General features: G+C 43.8%; 1 protein-coding gene across 1 annotated transcript in view; it reads left to right on the top strand.

The window, feature by feature from the left end:
• The first annotated feature begins 6,398 nt into the window (after positions 1–6,398).
• Positions 6,399–19,544, top strand: part of LOC144682608 (interleukin-5 receptor subunit alpha-like) — a 67,568-nt gene continuing 54,422 nt past the window's right edge. Inside the window, exon 1 of the mRNA XM_078545100.1 lies at positions 6,399–6,599. The gene's annotated coding sequence lies outside the window, so the exon portion shown is untranslated. The remainder of the gene's footprint in view (positions 6,600–19,544) is intronic.

The following is a 19,544-nucleotide window of genomic DNA, read 5'->3' as shown; positions in this document are numbered from 1 at the left end:
GTATGCTTTCAAGAAGCAGTTAGCTATAGCTCTTGGGGGCGAAAGGGATCAAAGGGTATGGGGAGAAAAAGGGAGCAGGCTATTGAGTTGGATGATCAGCGATGATCATAATGAAGGGCGGAGCAGGCTCGAGGGGCCGAATGGCCTACTCCTGCTCCTAGATTCTATGTTTCTATATTAAGATAGAGTCTTTAATTTAAATAAAGGCAATTACAAGGGCATGAAGACAGAGTTGGCTAAAGTGGACTGGGAAAATAGGTTAAAATGAAAGATGGTAGAAATGCAGTGGCCGACATTTAAGGAGATAATTCATAACTCTCAACAAAGATATATTCCAGTGAGAAAGAAGGACTTTATGAGAAGGATAGTCCACCTGTGGCTAACTAAAGAAGTCAAGGATGCTATCAAATTCAAAGAAAAGGCACACAATGCCACGGAGAGCAGTGGCAGGCCAGAAGATTGGGAAATTTTTAGAAACCAGCAAAGAATGACTAAAAAATAATAGAGGGAAAAATTAGAGTATGAGAAAAAATTAGCAATGAATATAAAAACAGTCAGTAAAAACTTCTACGAATATATAAAATGGAAAAGAGTTAGCTTTTGAGACCCTGAAGGCTCAGCTGCGCTGAGGTCTCCCACACCACTTCGTGCTAGGCATGCTTTCAGACGAGGTGCGGTGCGATCTACTCAACCTCTCCCTAACCAAAAAACGCCTGCACGGGCTTCTTCAATAACCACATGCGCCTGGAATGGAAGCATCGCCATCATGAACTTCCCCCAATTGCGGGGCCATTGCAATGTCTATGGCGGCCTCACTCCAGCACCTGAGAGGTACCATGAGGCTTTTCGCCAGCCTTTATGTGCCTATTTCCCCTGTGAGGACAAGGCAGAGAGGGAGATCATGCACTGCATTCCTATATGGAAAAGGGCACCTCCTTTAGATTGTTAGAGGTAGCATGTCATTGCAGTTGCCTGTCCTCGGAAGCACTATGCCTCAGGGCTTCTCCAAGGGATGAATGAGTGTCCTGGGTCCACACACGTCTCCAAAGTTGAGGGGCTGCGTGTGCCCTGTGTCTCCTCAGCTGCTGTGAGTCTTTGTAGATTTATGCCCAAGGGCCCACCCATTTTGTGGAGGTCTCACTCACCTCACCAGACTTAATAAGGCTATTAACAACCAGTAGCCCTGCACCCAGGTTCACCAAACTTCTCTGATGACACTGGCTATTTGGCGATTTCCAACCAAGACCTCATGGTTGTGGCTGGAGGCATTTTTCTTCGCTCCAGGGAGAGGATGTCCCCCGTCTCCCTTACAGTGCTTGCAAGTGCCTGGAGGTCAACTTTCAGAAAGCCAAGGACAGTCCTGTCCCGGTCCTCCTGGTTGATGGTCTGCTGTGACATCTTGGTATTGAAATGAAAGGACTACAGAAGTTAAATATGTTTCTATTTTATTCAGAGTACAGTATCAGCAATGAAACACTGCAGGACCATGAGCATCTAGTCACTTGTGGGTTACAGCCAAGTGATTGGTGCCTCATATGTAGGAGTGGTTTCCTCTCTGTTAATGGAATGGGTTCCTGCCATTTGACAATATTTATAAGTAGTTGACTTTTATTGAGCTCTTTCCTCCCATGGGATAGTAAGCAGCTGGCTGTGCCCAAGGCTTTGTGCATTTGAAATCTTCACATCTTTCAAATTTCTACATGAGTCGTTAGGAAAAGGCACATCATTCAGAGTCAGATGACCAGTGAGCCCCCTAAAAATGGCTGGCCTTGATTCACTTTCACTACTTTGCTGTCACTTGGATTATTTCTACATTACAGTCTGTGCCAAAATGCTAGAGAGAAGAGACTGCACTCCATCCTTCATGCACAGTATTTAGAAGCAAACTCTGAGCAAGCAAGGCGAAGACTCAAACCAATGCACGTTGCAAAGGTTTTTTCTTTGAATTCTTGATCCATTTAGAGAAAGGGATTTCCAGAACATATCATGAGCAAAAATGCAGCAAGGAGAGGCAGCTGAGCCATTATTTTAACCGCCTTCCACATGCTTGCTCGCACTTTAAGCAGAAATTGAAGCGGCAGCCACAAAAAATGGCTGCCAATGTGGGCCTTTCATCTCGCCCGCTCCGGGGTTGACCCATCTCTGTTTCTGCCTCCAGTCTGCCTGCTCAGGTGGGCGGACCCATCCCGAAATTCATTAGGGCCCCGGCAAAGGCAATATCCCGTCCAGCGTCGATTTCCTGATGGACGCGGGTTAGCAATCCGGAATCGAGCCACCTCCCGCTTCCCATCGCTAATAGGAAAATCCGGCCCTTTGGATCTAGTATTGTGTAATGAGCCAGGGTTAATTAGTAATCTCATCACAAGAGATCCACTTGGAGAAAGTGATCATAGTATGATGGGATTCCTTATTAAGTTTAAAAGTGATGGGCTCCAGCCCCAAACAAGAACCTTAAACTTGAACAATTCCCTAGGTATGAGGGGAGAGTTGGCTAAGGTTGGTTCGGCAGATAGACTGAAAGCTACGATGATAAATAAACAGTGCAAAACATTTAGAGAAACAATTCAACATGTTCAACAACCGAACATTCCACTGAAGAACAAAAACTCAGCAAGAAAGACCCATTTGTGACTTACTAAGGAAGTTAAGGATAGTATTGGATGAGGCCTATAACGTGACAAAGTATAGTGGGAACACTGGGAATTGGGGGTATTTTAGAAACCAGCAAAGAGCCACCAAAAAGATGATAAAAAGAGAAAAAAAATAATGAGTATTCCCGTCAGCAATGCAAAAACAGATTGTAAGAGCTTTTATGAGTATATAAAAAGCTAAGAGAGTAACTAAAGTAAACACTGATCCCTTGGAGACAGAGATAGGGGAAATTATCACGGTGAATGAAAAAATGGCTGAAACATTAAACAAATACTTTGTGTCCATCTTCCCAGTAGAAGTTGTAAATTTCATTCCAGGAATAGAGGGTAACCAAGGGGCTAAAAAGAGTTTGGAAATTAAGACAATATTATTGATATCAGCAGGGAAAAAGCATTGTACAAACTTAAGGAACTAAAATCTGACAGCTCCCAATGACCTGCTGGCCTCCATACTTGAGTTCTAAAAAGGGTGGCTCCAGAGATAGTGGACGCAAACATTATGATTTTCCAAAATTCCCTAGATTCTAGAATGGTTTCAGTGCATTGGAGGTTAGCAAATATAATTTCGCTATTCAAGTAAGGATGGAGAGAAGCTGAGTAAATTGGGTCTATATTCCCTGAAGTTCCAGAAAATGAGAAGTGTTCTCATTGAAACATGTAAGATTCTGAGGGGGTTTGACAGGATAGACACTGAAAGGTTGTTTTACCTGGTTGGGGAAGCTAGAACATGGAGGCATAGTCTCAGGCTAAAAGGTTAATCAATTAGGACTGAGATGAGGAGAAATTTCCTCACTCAAAAGTTGTGAAGCCTTGGAATTTTCAACCTCAGGGGGCTGTAGAAGCTCCATTGGTGAATATACTTGAAGCTGAGATGGACAGATTTTTGGCATCCGAGGGAGTCAAGGGATATGGGGAGTGAAATGGAAAGTGGAATTAAGGCTGATGATTGGATTGAATGGCAGAGCAGGCTCAAAGGGCTGTATGGTCTATTCTTGCTCCTAATTCTTATGTTCTTATGTTCCTTGCAGGATAAGAGAGCACAGAACATTAGGGAGAGGCAGAGAACCAGACTTGGCCCTCCAGCCATCCCCGTACTAATAGCTGCAGAGGAGTAGGTGCTCGGGATAAGCTGAGTCCTGATATGTCTGGCCACTGGGGGCTGGAGGTCTCCCAGCTACCTGGTGCCGAAATTAAATATCAGGCAGCCACATGGCATATAATTCACTCATATTGATCTCATGTGAACAGTCAGTGAACTATGGTCATGCGCACAATGATGACTATCTTACCTTGTCAGCGCTATTTGATCCAAAGCAAAACATTGCAGATGCTGGAAATCTGAAATAAAGACACAAAATACTGGAAATACTCAGAAGGTCAGACAGCATCTGAGGAAAGAGAAACAGATTTAACATTTCAGGTCTGTGACTTTATGGCAAAATTCCATCGTTTGCACTCATTTGTGGCCATTTGAACAGAGTCTTCAAATTGTACCTGTTTTCTCAGGTGCACAGGCACCAGTAGGTAGGCATGTGTTAAAAGTTTACATGTATTAAAAATATCTGATTTAATAAGAAACTGACTCATGTACACCAATGAAACTAAAAAATGGTTCATTATAGTTTTTTTACACCATTTTCAGTGATCTAAAATCAAGTTACTCATAGTGGGTGGACAAGATACTGTTATTAAAAATGCCTATTTCTTATGATAAACCTACTTACTGCTGTGTTAATAAAACTGCTCCAATATGAAATGAATATTTTACAATGCAATGAAAAATGATGAACAATTGTGTTCTATTATGCTGCCCGATTGCACTCGGTTTATGGGAGCTTTCACATTTGTGAATGCAGTACACTCATGAATTTCAGCAGGGAACTTGGATTGTAATTGAGCCGGCTCATTGTCGAGAGCAATCTGCGCCCAATTTTCCGTTTGCACTCGACAGGGAAACTCTGCCCATGTTTTTAATGGGTCACCTAATGGACCTGCTGTGCACTTCTGGCATTTTCCTGTTTCACTGTTTTTAAAACATTCGAATTTGAAACCTGCAGCACTGCAATAGGCTGAAATTTAGGTCAGCACCTGGGGCTTCCCCTGGGCTGAATTTGTTGGCTCCATGCTGCTGTTTTCTCTGCTCAGAGGAGAACATCATAAACCACAAGACTGAAGCTCAGTTTCACAGCAGAAGAGGTTTCTCATCCTTTTCTGAACATCATGATGTGTCTATTAAATATTTTCTATCTCTTTTCGCAATCAATGTATCACCAGTGACAATTAACGAAGTAACACAGTAATTACATTTGTTGAACATTTAGAGCAATAACAGAAGAGTAAGAGTGAGATTGTCAAGTACGATTCGCCACAAGGTATAATGAACTGGACAGTTCAGAGAAATGGTTACAACCCATTTAAACTTAACTGGACTAGCCATATAAATACTGTGGCTACAAGAGCAGGTCAGAGGTTAGGTATTCTGCAGCAAGTAACTCATCTCCTGACTCCCCAAAGACTGTCCACTATCTACAAGGCACAAGTCAGGAGTGTGATGGAATAATCCCCACTTGCCTGGATGAGTGCAGCTCTCACAACACTCCAGAAGCTCAACACCCTGCAGGACAAGGCAGCCCAATTGATTGACACCCCGTCCGCCATCTTAAACATCCACTTCCTCCACCACCGACACACAGTGGCAACAAGATGTACCATCAACAAGATGCATCAACATGTCAAACCTTATGTGACAGTGCCTTCCAAACCAATGACCTCTACCATCTAGAAGGACAAGGGCAGCAGATGCATGGAAACACCACCACCTGCGAGTTCCTCTCCAAGTTATGCACCATCCTGACTCAGAACAATATCATGGTTCCTTCACTGTTGCTGGGTCAAAATCTTGGAGTTCCCTTCCCAACAGCACGATGGGTGTACCCACACTACATGGGCTGCAGCAGTACAAGAGGCAGCTTATCACCACCTTCTCAAGGACAATTTGGGATAGGCAATAAATGCTGACCTTGCCAGCGATGCCCACATCTCATAAATGAAAAAAAAACTTAGTGTTGAAGTGTAAACCATCGATATGGTTCCAGCATTAATGGCTATTGAGAGGGAATCAGAATTAACGGCCTGGCACAGATTAAATTTGCATTTTATTTTAAACATTTTTTGGATGTGGACATTTCTGGCAAGACTAAGCTTTTATTGCCCATTCTGGGTTGCCCTTGAGAAGGAGTGAGCCATCTTGAACTGCTGCAGCCCATGTGGTATAGGTGTACCCACAGTGCTGTTAAGGTACCAGGTCTTGTGAAGCAGTGGTAGCAATCCCTACCTTTGGGCTGGAAACCCTGGGTTCAAGCCCCGGTGCCAGGACTTGTTGGCCATGGAAGGAGCTGTTCAACGGGTTTATAATCCTTCCACCACCTGCCCACTCTTCTCCAAAGGGAAAAAAAAAATGTGTGTGAAGGTATGCTTTAAAAAGGTGCTGATAGGGAGGGAGTTCCCAGTGATGAGGAAAGAAGAGTGATATTAGATCAGCTGATGGGAAACTTGGCAAACTGTTGTACCCATACATTTGCTGCTTCTGATTACTTCAACATAGTTTTATTACAGTATTCAAAGTTATAAACTGATATGATGAAATCTAGGTGTGAACCAATTTGTCTGATGCCTCACTGACTGTATAGAGCCAGGCTTCAGAGCTTGCAGTAAATCAGATGAACAGGAAGTCCTGTTGAGAGTGACTTCAGGAGTAGGAGGCAGCTATAGAGGGACTTCTCTCGAATAGCTGCTCTCACACTGCACTGCACAGCAACAAGAATACATCTGGAGGAAAAGCTGCTGGCTGTTCCGACAAAGAAGCTCCCACTTGTTCCTGGGGTTGATCTCGGAGAGGGAGGGGACAATTCGCTTCTCTCTCCTCATTTGCGATTGGATATGGCACAGGTAAAAACATCTCTTAGAACCAACTTTTAGTAATCATTACCTTCAATTCATTCACTAGTTTAGCTTAATTTTAGATGAATGCAATCATTGTAGCAAATCTGGCACAAATTTGACTCTTTTGAAGTTGTTCTTTCACTTTGTCTCGGTGTTCTGTCAATATGAGTAGACAGTGCTGGATGTTTTTAATTGGGTTTCCTAGAATGAGTGATAACAGTGTGATTCTTGTGCCTGTCTAATAGGGAAGCAAGGCAATGAGTGCGTGAACTGGTTTGTTTTCAAGGGGTAGATATTCCTTTTAGAAATATCGAACAGGGATTATAATTGATTGTAGATGCAACAATGCCTGCTCTGTGCTGATGCCCAATTTCTTGTACTTAGGAACATAGGAACAGATGAAGGCCATTCAGCCCATCAAGCCTGCTCCGCCATTCAATACGATCATGGCTGATTGAACATTTCAATGCCTTTTACCTACACTATCCCTATAACCGTTCACTTTATTGTTAATCAGAAATCTGTCAATCTCCACCTTAAACATACTCAATGAATAAGCTTCCATGGCCCTCTGGGGTAGAGAATTCCAAAAATTCACAACCCTCTGAGTAAATAAATTTCCCCTCCTCTCGGTCCTAAGTGGCTTTCCCCTTATTTTGAAATTGTGTCCCCTGGTTCTAGACTCCCCAACCAGGAGAAACATCTTACCTGCATCGACCTGTTTATCGTTTTAATTATTTTGTAGGTTTCAATGAGGTCACCTCTCATTCTTTGAAACTCTAGAGAATGCAGACCTAGTTTCCCCAAACTGTCTTCATAAGACAGTCCCGTCATCCCTGGAATAAGTCTCGTGAACCTTTGTTGCACTTCCTCTATGGCAATAATATATTTTCTGAGGTAAGGGGACCAAAATTCTACACAGTACTCCAGGTGCAATCTAACCAAGCTCCTATACAATTGAAGCAAGCCTTCGCTACTCCTGTACTCAAACCTTTTTGCGATAAAGGCTAACATTCCATTAGCCTTCCTAATTTCCTGCTGCACCTGCATGTTAGCTTTCAGTGACTTATGGACAAGGATACCCGGGTCCCTTTACATCTACACTTTCTAATCTCTTACCATTTAGGAAATACTCTGCACATCTGTTCCTTTGACCAAAGCGGATAACCTCACATTTTTCCACATTATATTCCATCAGTCATGTTCTTGCCCACTCACTAAGTCTGTTCAAATCCTCCTATAGCCACTTTATATCTTCCTCACAACACACTTTCCTGCCTAGCTTTGTATCATCCGTGAACTTGGAAATATTACATCTGGTCCCCACATCTAAATCATTGATATATATTGTGAACAGCTGGGGCCCAATTACTGGTCCTTGCGATACCCCCAGCCTGCCAACGTGAGAATGACCTGTTTATTCCTACTGTCTGCTTTCTGCCTGTTAGCCAATCCTTAATCCTTGCCAGTATATTGCCTCCTATCCCATTTGCTTTTATTTTGCTAATCAATCTCCTGTGGGCGACTTTATCAAAAGCCTTCTGAAAAACCAAGTCTACTATGTCCATTGATCCTCCTTTATCAATTTTGTTAGTAACATCCTCGAAAAACTTCATCAAACATGATTTCCCATTCGCAAATCCACGCTATGCCCAATCAGACCATGATTATTAAGTATCCATTTATCATATCCTTTATAATAGATCCTAGCATTTTCCTTACTACTGATGTCAGGCTAACAGGTCTATAGTTCCTTGTTTCTCTCTCCCCCCATTCTTAAATAGTGGGGTGACATTTGCTACCTTCCAATCTCCTTTAACCATTTCAGAATCTATAGAATTTTGGAAAATGATCACCAATGCATCCACTATCTCTATAGCAACCTCTTTCAACACTCTGGGATGCAGGATATCAGGTCCCGGGGACTTATCAACTTTCTGTCCCATTAATTTCTCCTATACAACCTTCTTATTTACACTAATTTCCTTCAATTCCTCATTCTCCCTAGTCCCTTGGATTTCTAATTCTGGGAAATTTCCTGTATCTTCCTCAGTGAAAACAGACATAAAGTAATCATTTAGCTTCTCTGCCATTTCTCTATTCCCCATTATAAATTCTCCTGACTCTGCCTGTAACGGACCCATATTTGTCTTAGCCAAATGTTTCCTTTTTACATACCTAGAAATGCTTTTACAGTCCGTTTTTATGTTTTTTGCTCATTTACATTCATGTTCTATTCTATCTTTCTTTACCAGTTTCTTGGTCTTCCCTTGCTCTATTCTAAAAACCTCCCATCCTCAGGTTTACCACTACACCTGGCAACTTTATAAGCCTTTCTTTTAATCTTGTACAATCCTCAACTTCCTTTGTCAGCCACAGTTGACTGACGTTTTTTTTTGGGTTTTGCACCTTGAAGGAATGTATAGGTGCTGTAAGCTGTGTAATAGTTCTTTGAAGACTATCCATTGCCTATGTACAGTCATACCTTTTAATGTATTTTCCCAATCCACCTCAACCAATTTGTCCTTCATGCCTTCACAATTTCCTTTATTCAACTTTAACACCCTTGCTTCAGAGTGAACCACCTCACTTTCAAACATAATGTAAAATAACTCCACCCAAACAGGTTCTACACATTGTTCTTCCAATCTGAGATCCTCCCTTACTAGTGCACTGATCCCATCCCTTATTATCAGTGCAACTCCACCTCTTTTCCCTTCTTGTCTGTCCTTCCTAAACGTCGAATATCCTTGAACATTCAGTTCCCTGTCTTGGTCACCATGCAGCCACTTTTCTGTAATGGCAATTAGATCATACCAATTTACCTCTATTTGTACCTTTAGATCAGCTACCTCATTGCGAATGCTGCACACATTTGTCTTTTTGACATCATTCCGCATTCAAAGCATACTCAATGCTCTGCTTTGTTTCTCCTACCTTCTGGTCTCACTGCTACTTCCTGTTACCAGCTTTACTTTCTTCTAATTTGGCCCACCCCCCAGGTTCCCACCCCCCTGATAAGCTAGTTTAAATCCACCCCAACAGCACTGGCAAATCTCCTTGCGGGTTAAGATGTAACCCGTCCAGCTTGTACAGATCCTACCTGCCCCAGAACTGGTCCCAATGCCTCAGAAATCTGATGCCCTCCCTCCTACACCAGTTCTCTAGCCACGCATTTAATTGATCTATCCTCCTATTCCTATTCTCACTAGCACGTGGCACTGGGAGAAATCCTGAGATTACTGCTCCTGAGGTCCTGTTTTTTCATTTCCTTCCTAACTCACTGAAATCTGCTTTCAGGACCTCAACCCTCTTCCTACCTATGTCATTGGTACCAATGTGGACCACGGCTTTTGGATGATCCCCCTCCCCCCGAAGGATGTCCTGCAGCCACTCCATGATATCCTTGACCCTGGCACCAGGGAGGGCAACACACCATCCTGGAATCACGTTCCCTGCCACAGATACGCTCTCTGATTCCCTGACTTCGGAATCCCCGCTCACTATTGCCCTTCCATTCTTCTTCCTCCTCCCCCCCTGTACAACTGAGCTGTCCATGGTGACACAGGCTTGGCTCTGACTTCAATTCCCCAAGGAACCATCGCCTCATCAGCACCCAAAATGGCAAGCCGATTAGCAAGCAGGATAGACTCAGGGGATTCCTGCACTATCTGCCTGGTTCTTTTAGACTGCCTGTCAGTCACCCATTCCCTCTCTGACTGTACGCTTCTGACCTGCAGTGTGATCACCTCCCTAAACGGGTTATCCACATAGTCCTCTGCCTCGCGGATGCACAACAGTGACTCCAGCTGCCGCTCAAGTTCTGAAACCAGGAGCACAAGCTTGTGCAGCTGGTGACATTCTTACAGATGTGTTTGTCAGGGACACATGGTGCATCCATGACTTCACACATACCACAGGATGTACACTCCACTTGGCTGAGCTGACCTTCCATTCCGTAACTCTAAAAACTATTTATTACAGTAAGTAGAATGAGTAGAATAAATTACTAGTAACTAAACTTTACTACACTTATGCTAACTTTATCTTACATTGGTTTATTACTTTATTTCACTTTGACTTGATTTAACCTTACCTCCCTATTGCTAGTGTACCTGACTGAAATCCAAGTAGCTACTTCTTTAAAAATGATACATTTTTCTAGTTTTAAGATATTTAAGCACACTCCCAATAGCAGCTTCTCACCAACCAATGAACTTAGTTTTCCTATGATGTCACTCCTGGATTTTTTTCAAACTCAGCCTGGTGCCCGAGTAGAGGTGCCTCACAGGTCCGGCTGTGTCTGCTGCTGGAAAGTGAGTGAAAGCCCCGAGCCTCGTCCTCTATTTATCTACTGCCCAAGTAGGGGTGTCCCTCGCAGATCTGGCTGTCTCCGCACCCCGGAAGGTGAAGGTGTGTTGAATTTCTAGCCCATGGAAATTTTATCTCCTGAAATTCTCTCCTCAATGCATTGCTGGAGTGTTAGCTAATGGACACTGTCCCTCCTAATCCCCATACCTCCTCTAAGGTACCATTTCTTCTCACCAACAAGCAACAGGCAGCCTGCGTACTGGCTAACTTAGGGCCATTACAGCTAAGGCCAACCCTGCCCACTATTCATCAATGGCTGACAACCTAGACTGATTCGTCTTTTCTTCCTTCTTGCGCCATTAATGCAAGTTCCGATTCGAGATGTTTACCTACACATAGGCCAGGACAGAATCAGAAGGGAATTGGCAACTTAGTGTCTATTAGAAGGAGCAATGAATTTACAATGCTAACCAGATAACAACAACAGGGATCACTATTGTGTTTCAGCTTATTAATTGGCAACATAAAACAATGGGATAGTGAACGTTGGTTCCCTAGAGATGGAGACAGGATACATTAGCACGGATTATGAGGAAACGGCAGAGATGTGAAACAAATGTTTTGTGTCTGCCTTCTCAGTAGAAGACACAACTTACATACCATAAATAGAGAGTAAGCAAGGGGATAATAAGAATGAGGAGCTTAATATCAGCAGGAAATAAGTGTTAGGGAAACTTAAGGGACTAAAAGACGACAAAGCCTCAGGATATTGCCTGGATGAGTGCAGCTCCAGCAATACTCAAGAAGCTTGACACCGTCCAGGACAAAGCAGTCCATCCAACATCCACACCTACCACCACCGATGCACAGTGGCAGCAGTGTGTACCATCTACAAGATGCACTGCAGGATCTCAACAAGGCTCCTTTGACAACACCTTCCAAACCCATGGCTCCAACCACCAAGTCTGACAAGAGGAGCAGATGCATGGGAACACCACCACCTGCAAGTTCCCCTCTGAGCCCCACACTATCCTGACTTGGGGTGTTCCTACACCACATGGTCTGCAGTGGCTCAAGGAGATGGCTCACCACCACCTTCTCAAGGGCAATTAGGGATTGAGCAGTAAATGCTGGCCTAGCCAGCAACATCCAGATCTCATGAAAGAATTTAAAAAATGATGGTCCACCCTCTGGTTTCTAATAAAGGCAGCTGCAGAAATAATGGATGCATTGGTTATGATTTCCCAAAATTCTCCAGATTCTAGAATGGTCCCAGTGGGTTATAAATTACAAAATGTAACACCGCTGTCCAAGAGAGGAGGGAAAGGGAAAAGAGGAAACTCAAGGCCAGTTAGCCTTATATGAGTCATCACGGAAATGCTGGAATCTATTATTAAAGATGTCTTAACAAAGCAAGAAAAACATTATAATATCATCGGACCGAATCAAACTGCTTTTACAAAAGAGAAATATTATTTAACAAATTTATTAGATAGTCGTTTGGTAGTACAGAACTTGAGCATTGCTGAAAGAAAAAGACATTTTGCTGTTAAAGCTTGTCGTCTTGCACTCATCAGCACAATTTGCCAGAAAATGCTCGTGTCAGGGGAAACAAACAATTTCACTATATGAGAAGAGAGTGCTGATTGGTTGGCAAGTAGACTCTGATTGGTCGAGGCGTTGTCATGAAGAATGCACCAGTTGATGGTGCTTCAACAACAAATGTCTTTTATGTAACTAATTGGAGTAGATAAAGGGGAGCTTGGATTTCCAAAAGTACTCAGTAATAGGATAGAAAGGCAGAATATTTGATTGAAGGTGTGAAATTTCTAAATGTTGATGTTCAGAAGACTTGAATGTACTCATACATGGAGCACAGAAAGTTAGCATGCAGAAACAGCAAGCTAGCATGTTGGCCTTTACTGCAAGGAGATTGAAATACAGGAATAAAGATGACTTGTTACAATTGTACAGGGATTTGGTGAGACCACACCTGGAATACTGTGAGCGTTTTTGGCCTTCACATCTAAGGAAGGATATACTTGCATTGGAAGCAGTACAGTAAATGTTCACTTGATTGATCCTTGGGGTGAAAGGGTTTTTCTAAGATGAGGAGCTGATTAAATTAGGCCTTTATGTACTCTGGGTATTAGAATGATAAGAGTTGATCTCATTGAAATGTACAAGGTTCTGGAGGGACTTGACAAGGTAGACATTGAGAGGTTGATTCCCCTGACTGAGAAAACTGGAACATTGGGGACACACTAAGGGGCCAATCAATTAGGACTGAGATGAGAAGAATTTTCTTCCCTCGGATGGTTGAGAATCTTTGAAAATCCCTACCCTAGAAGGTTGTGGATGTTCCATCATTGAAGATATTCAAGGCTGAGATTTTTGATCTCTCAGGGAATCAAGGAATGTTGGGAGCAGGTCGGAAAGTGGAGCTGAGGTAAAAGATCAACCATGATCGTCTTGAATGACAGACAGGTTCGAAGGAGTGTATGTCCTTGTGGGACTGGAGCAGGCTGAAGGTATAGGATTGGGTATCATCATGATAGATTTAAACATGTGGATGAGAGTTCACATTTGAGAATTTTATTGACTGAGGAACCAGAAGCCAGTGTAGGCCAGTGGGGATGATGGTGATGTGTGAGCAGCACTCAGGGCAGGACAGGATATGGGCAGCAGAGTGTGGATGAGGTGAAGTTTATGCTGGGTGAAAAATGGGAGAATGGCAGGATGAAGGTGACAGATGTACAGATGAAGAGTTCAACAGCAGATAGGCTAAGACAGAAGCAGGTAGAACAGAGAATTATTAAATAGTATTTTCAGATTCAGCATGGACCAGGTTCTGAATCTAAGACCTTCCTACACTGTGTGACTCAGTTCCAGACTAGATGTTGCACTGGCAAACCGAAGAATCAAGTGAGGATTTACCAGTTCCTAGAAAGTGAAACAGGCATCATTTTCAATGCATCAGTTGAAGCAACAATGAGTAGTTCAATGTGGTTCATATTGTTGTGGTGTTGTTTTGTAAATGAGTAAGAAAAATTTCTTTTGAGAAGGGGGTTCCTACTTTAAAATGATTAGACTTAATGGGCAGAATCTTTGACTCGGTGAGCGGGGGTGGGGCCTGCTCGTTGAGGCATAAAATGACGCGCAGTGATTTAGATTTAGATTTTTAGTTTGGCGGGCGCGCAGCCGAGTCTGCTGCGTACCCGCCGAACTGTCAAAGGCCTATTGCGGCCAGTTAAATATCTATTAAACTAATAAACTGAGCTGCCCGTCCAACCTTAAGGTTGGCGGCCATGCGAAGAGCCCGGGCGGCCTTTACATTTTTCATGGAACCTCATCCACAGGCGGGATGAAGCTTCATGAACGATTTTAAAGTGATTTAAAAGTTTTTAATAAACTTAATGGCCATGTGACAACTTCACATGAGGGGACACGTCCATAAATTTTTGTTTACATTTAATCAATGTTTCATAAGTGGAAGTAATCTCCCTGAGGAACCTCTGTGCTCCCAACTCAGGGAACGCCCCCCCTGCCCCCGCCCGCACAGGGAGCGCTTCCGGGTGCACGTCACGCTGGGCAGGCCTTAATAGGCCCACCCACGTAAAATGGTGACCCAATTGTGGGGTCACCGATCGGGTCCGTGCCCACCCCCGCATAACCCCCCGACGGGGGAAAATTCTACCCAATATTCTATAAAATTAGGTGGAAGCACAATCATGAGTATATAAGGAATGGGAAAAGGAGTAGACCATATTGTCCCTCGAGCCTGTTCTGCGATTCAGTATGATCATCGCTGATCTTTGATCTCAACTTTCCTGCCCACTCCCCATATTTCTTGATTCCCTCAAAGGCCAAATCATTCACAGAATCACAGAATCACACAGTGCAGAAGAGGCCCTTCAGCCCATCGAGTCTGCACCGACACGTGAGAAACACCTGACCTACCTACCTAACCCCATTTACCAGCACTTGGCCCATAGCCTTGATAGTTATGACGTGCCAAGTGCTCATCCGGGTACTTCTTAAAGGATGTGAGGGAATCATATTTCTTGATTCCCTCAAAGGCCATATTATTGATAAAGAATTTGGGGAGAGAGCTCAATAGTGTCGAACAAAGGATTTAGAACAATGGTTGAACGAGGCATGTTCCTTAAAAGTTACAAATTGGGGCTGCATTATTAACCAGCGATGGTATTTTGCTGCTGAGAGGGTGGAATTCTGATCTACAGTCTCAGAGTTCGCTCAGTGTTTGATTTAGAAACAATTCATTTCTGTCACCTTTGCAAACCAAGGTCACTATGGTTGATCCTCTGACAATGTGTTTTTTTTTCTGCAAGTGGTTGTAAAATAATAATTTCTGTTAAAATAATGTTGTTGTCCAATCTGAAGCCTTTGAAAACCCCAGCTGAACTGACGTTGTAACTGGAAGTTTTGATGATATTTTAAATTTCTGGAAGAGCGAGGAATAGCTGCATAGTTGAGCTGGAATATTTTTGTTTCATGGTGCGGGGGGCTGGGGGTGAGGTTTTCAAGCTGCCTTAAGTTCCTGGAAGAGACAGAAATCATTTGAATCACTTCCATTTTTCTTCTCCTTCCAGTCAATTTGCTGAACAGCATAAACTGAAAAATACAAACGTTTCCAAATTGTCTTCTTTAGTTACATTTTGGGTTTCTTTTGATAACTTCCCCTCTCTTGTCCTAAAAGCATTGACTCTTGCTGGGTTATCATTCCACATGATCCAGGGTTCGGTCAAGTCATCATTCTACATGTGTTGAGTGTAGATAATTATTGTGAAGGGCATCACATATGAAATAGGAGCAGAAGTAGGTCATTCAGCCCCTCGAGCCTGCTCCACAGTTCATTAAGGTCATTAAGATGTTTGTATTTTGAATTCCACATTCCCATCTACGCCCGATAACCTTTGGGTCCCTTGCCACGTGTGATACAGCCAAGTCGAATCTAATTTTTACACTTGCATCTTCCAACAGGAATCACTGGGCAACACTTAGCCCTGGCTGCAGCAATTCTGGTATATGAAGTGGGTAATGGGGGAAGGGATCATGGTGGGGGGTGGGGATGGCAGGGGGGCGTGGTGGGGATGGCAGGGGGGTGGGTACAGGTCGTTGTGAATAAGCTGCAATAATGAAAATCCTGGGTGGGTGTGGGGAATGCTTCTTTCTGAACTCAAGGCTTTTTGGCACAAAGGTGCAGTGTCAACATAAAGGAAATAAACGCACATCCAGTGCTTAGAGTCTAAACAATTATTCACAATAAGTGAAAATGCTGCACACCCAACAGAATCGAGTTTTGATCGCACTGCTTGCAGTTCTGTTTTTTTATATATCTTTTGGATTATAGTTCCTTAATACGCCTGTGACTGAGCAATATTGAAGTACTCCTTTCACAACACTCAGTCCTGACAAGTGTTGGCCACAAAGGAATCTGCATCTCATTAGGCCAAAGGTGTTCACTTCGAGGATGTCATCCTCCTTGCATGGATGACCTTAAGTTCCAAATGTTTCTCATAGAATCTCAGGAATTGTTAAAGGGCATATTTTCCTTGGCATGATTCCCTCATCAGAACTCATTTCCCAAATGTTAGCCCATTCCCTGTTGACTGACCAACCCTGCACTTCCAGTAAATCCTGGGTTTTTTTTGCAACATTCACAGTTTTAGTTTATTTTATTTATCCTTGATTCATGCTTTGAAACCATTTGGTGCGCAAGGAAGGCATGGTGAATTTTATTTCTTAGACTTAACTTCCCTCCCTATTAAGTGATTCTCATCATTGATTTAGATTTGTCATTTGGCCCCAACTGGTGTTTGGAATTATGCAAATCTAAGATGTAAGACAAGAGGAATATTTCAACATCTTGTTTGACCTCCATTTCCTCCCTTTATTCCCCAACTCTTCTGAATATCCAGGATCTTGGAGTAAGACTCCAAGGGTCTAACCTACCTTTGGGTACCTCAGCCAAAAATGATCTGGACAAACGCATGTCAGCAAGCTGTTTATGTTAAACGGCATCCATGGTGGGCCCATCTTGATCTTGCTTGGTATCCATCCACTTATAGGGTGGAATTTTTCGTGCCCGTTGACAGCAGGCGTTTTTGGCGGCTTGAGTGGACAATATGGTGAAAAGGCCAAAAATTGGTTTCACGATGTCATGGAACCAGTTTACAATTCCCGTCAGACGTCAGGAACTTCATTGTAATGCATCTGCATATCATTATAACCCTAGCTCGCTGGAATCATCTGCCCGCAATGGATCATCCGAGCACATCACACCGATACGTTTCACAACTGAACATAAGCAATGTGCACCTGGTGAGCTGCACTTTGCTCAGGACTCTGAGGTTTGTTTGTCTACCTTGCTTTGTGCAGCACTCGCGGTCATCAGCGCCAGGCTTCGCATACAGCACCACATCACTTTTAGGGGGTGCTCACAGGCAGGTCTCTACCTACCAGGCCAGCCATAAGTTGGGGTGGCTTTTCAACGGCTGCAAGGTTAGGGCTTATTGGGGAAGGGGAAGAAGTGGCCTCAGGCAAGGGAAGAGGCTGCGGGGCAAAGGCTGTACTGGAGAAGAAGATGTATCCCAGGGTGTGTGCGGGGCACAAGTTGATCTGTGTAAGTGGCTTCAAGATGGTGAGGACTAAGCAGGCAATCTCCAGAGGAGATGAGGCCAGGTGGAGATGTGAGGGTGTGTGTGAGAGAGAGTGTGTGGTGATGTCCCTTGAGCTGGCAGTGAGTGAGATGCCAGTGAATGCGTGATGGGCTTGTAAGTGTGTGAGTTTAGAGTGATGAGATGGTTGCCTTACCCTGGCGGCATGGATGAGATCATTCATCTTCTTTCTGCACTGGCTGGCCAACCTCTTCTGTGCAGCACTGGCACTGATCACCTCTGCCACCACCCCCCAAGCCAGAGTGTTGAGATTGTTGGCCGTCCTGCAGCCAAAGCTGGGGTAGAGGTGGTGGCTGGCCTCGGTGACGTCCAAAATGCATTCCAGGGGCACGTCACTGAATCAGGGAGGCTGCAATCTTCTTGCCTTTCGGGGCCATGTCTTCTGCGCGGCAGCCCTGGGCTGGAAGCACTGAGAGGTGTGTGCATGGCTGCACTTTAAATATGGCACACGGCATGAGGAAGTGGCGAGGTGATGGCATGGTGGGCAAATGAGAGCCCGCTTGCCATCGCGACGGCGTGTTTCCCAGGAATGCATGATTAATGAGGCGGGATTTGGACGATACAGCATGAAAAGCTGCCATTGAGGCCAGTGGGTAAAACATTCTTTTTCCCGCCCACTACCGCACTTAGTACAAATCTGGGGTGATTCCGCCCATAGTCTCCAGCATTGGATAGTGTCCTCTGAGTTCAATGCCCTCCCATCCTCCCTTAATCTCTGCCTTCATATAAACTCCCCACCCACTTGGCCTTGCCTAGGAACTTATAGGAACATAGGAATGGAGTCGGCCATTTGGCCCGTTGTTCTTGCTCCGTCATTTGGTTAGATGATGGCTGATCACCTACCTCAACGCCACTTTCCTGCACTGTCTCCATATCCCTTGATGTCATTAGTCTCCAGAAATCCATTGATTTCTGTCTTGATCATGCTCAATGATTGAGCTTCCACAGCCCTCTGAGGTAGAGAATTCCAAAGATCCACCACCCTCTGAGTGAAGAAATTCCTCCTCATCTCAGTTTTAAATGGCCTGCCCCTTGTCCCGAGATTATGTCCCCTGGCTTTAGACTCACCAGCTAGAGGAAACATCCTATCTACATCCACCCTGTCACACCCTCTAAGAATTTTGTAAGTTTCAATGAGGTCACCCCTCATTTTTCAAAACTCTAGAGAATACAGACCCAGTCTCCTCTATCTCTCCTCATAAAATAATCCTGCCATCACAGAGATTAATCTGGTGAACTTCCATTGCACTCCCTCTATCGCAAGTATATCCCTTCTTAAACAAGGGGACCAAAACTGTGCACAGTACTCCAGGTGAGGTCTATCAAGGCTCTATACTACTGCAGCAAGACATCCTTACTCCTGTACTCAAATCCCCTCGCAGTGAAGGGCAACATAACATTTGTCTGCGTAATTGCTTGCTGCACCTGCATGCTAGCTTTTAGTGACTCATGAACAATGACACCCAGGTCCCTTTGGACACCTGCACTTCCCAACCCCTCACCATTTAAGAAGTATTCTGTCTTCTTGTTTTTTTCTACAAAAGTGAATAACTTCACACTTATTCACATTATATTCCATCTGCCATGTTCCAGCCCATTCACTTACACTGTCCAAATCCTCTTGAAGCCTCCTTGCATCCTCCTTACAACTTACCTTCCTACCCAGTTTGGTGTCATCAGCAAATTTGGAAATATTACATTTGGTCCCCACATCCAAATCATTTATATAGATTGTGAACAGCTGTGGACCTAGCACTGATCCTTACGGTACTCCAGTAGTAACAGCCTGACATCCTGAGAATGATCCGTTTAGTCCTACTCTCTGCTTTCTGTCTGTTAACCAATTTTCAATCCATATTAATATGATTCCACCAATCTCATGTGCTCTAATATTTATTTATTAACCTCCTGTGTGAGAACTTATCAAAAGCCTTCAGAA

This window comes from Cetorhinus maximus, chromosome 7 (assembly GCF_964194155.1).
Source record: "Cetorhinus maximus chromosome 7, sCetMax3.hap1.1, whole genome shotgun sequence".
Classification (NCBI taxonomy): Eukaryota; Metazoa; Chordata; class Chondrichthyes; order Lamniformes; family Cetorhinidae; genus Cetorhinus; species Cetorhinus maximus.
The sequence above is the reverse complement of the archived record's forward strand: the minus strand, read 5'-3'. Positions and strand labels throughout refer to the sequence as shown.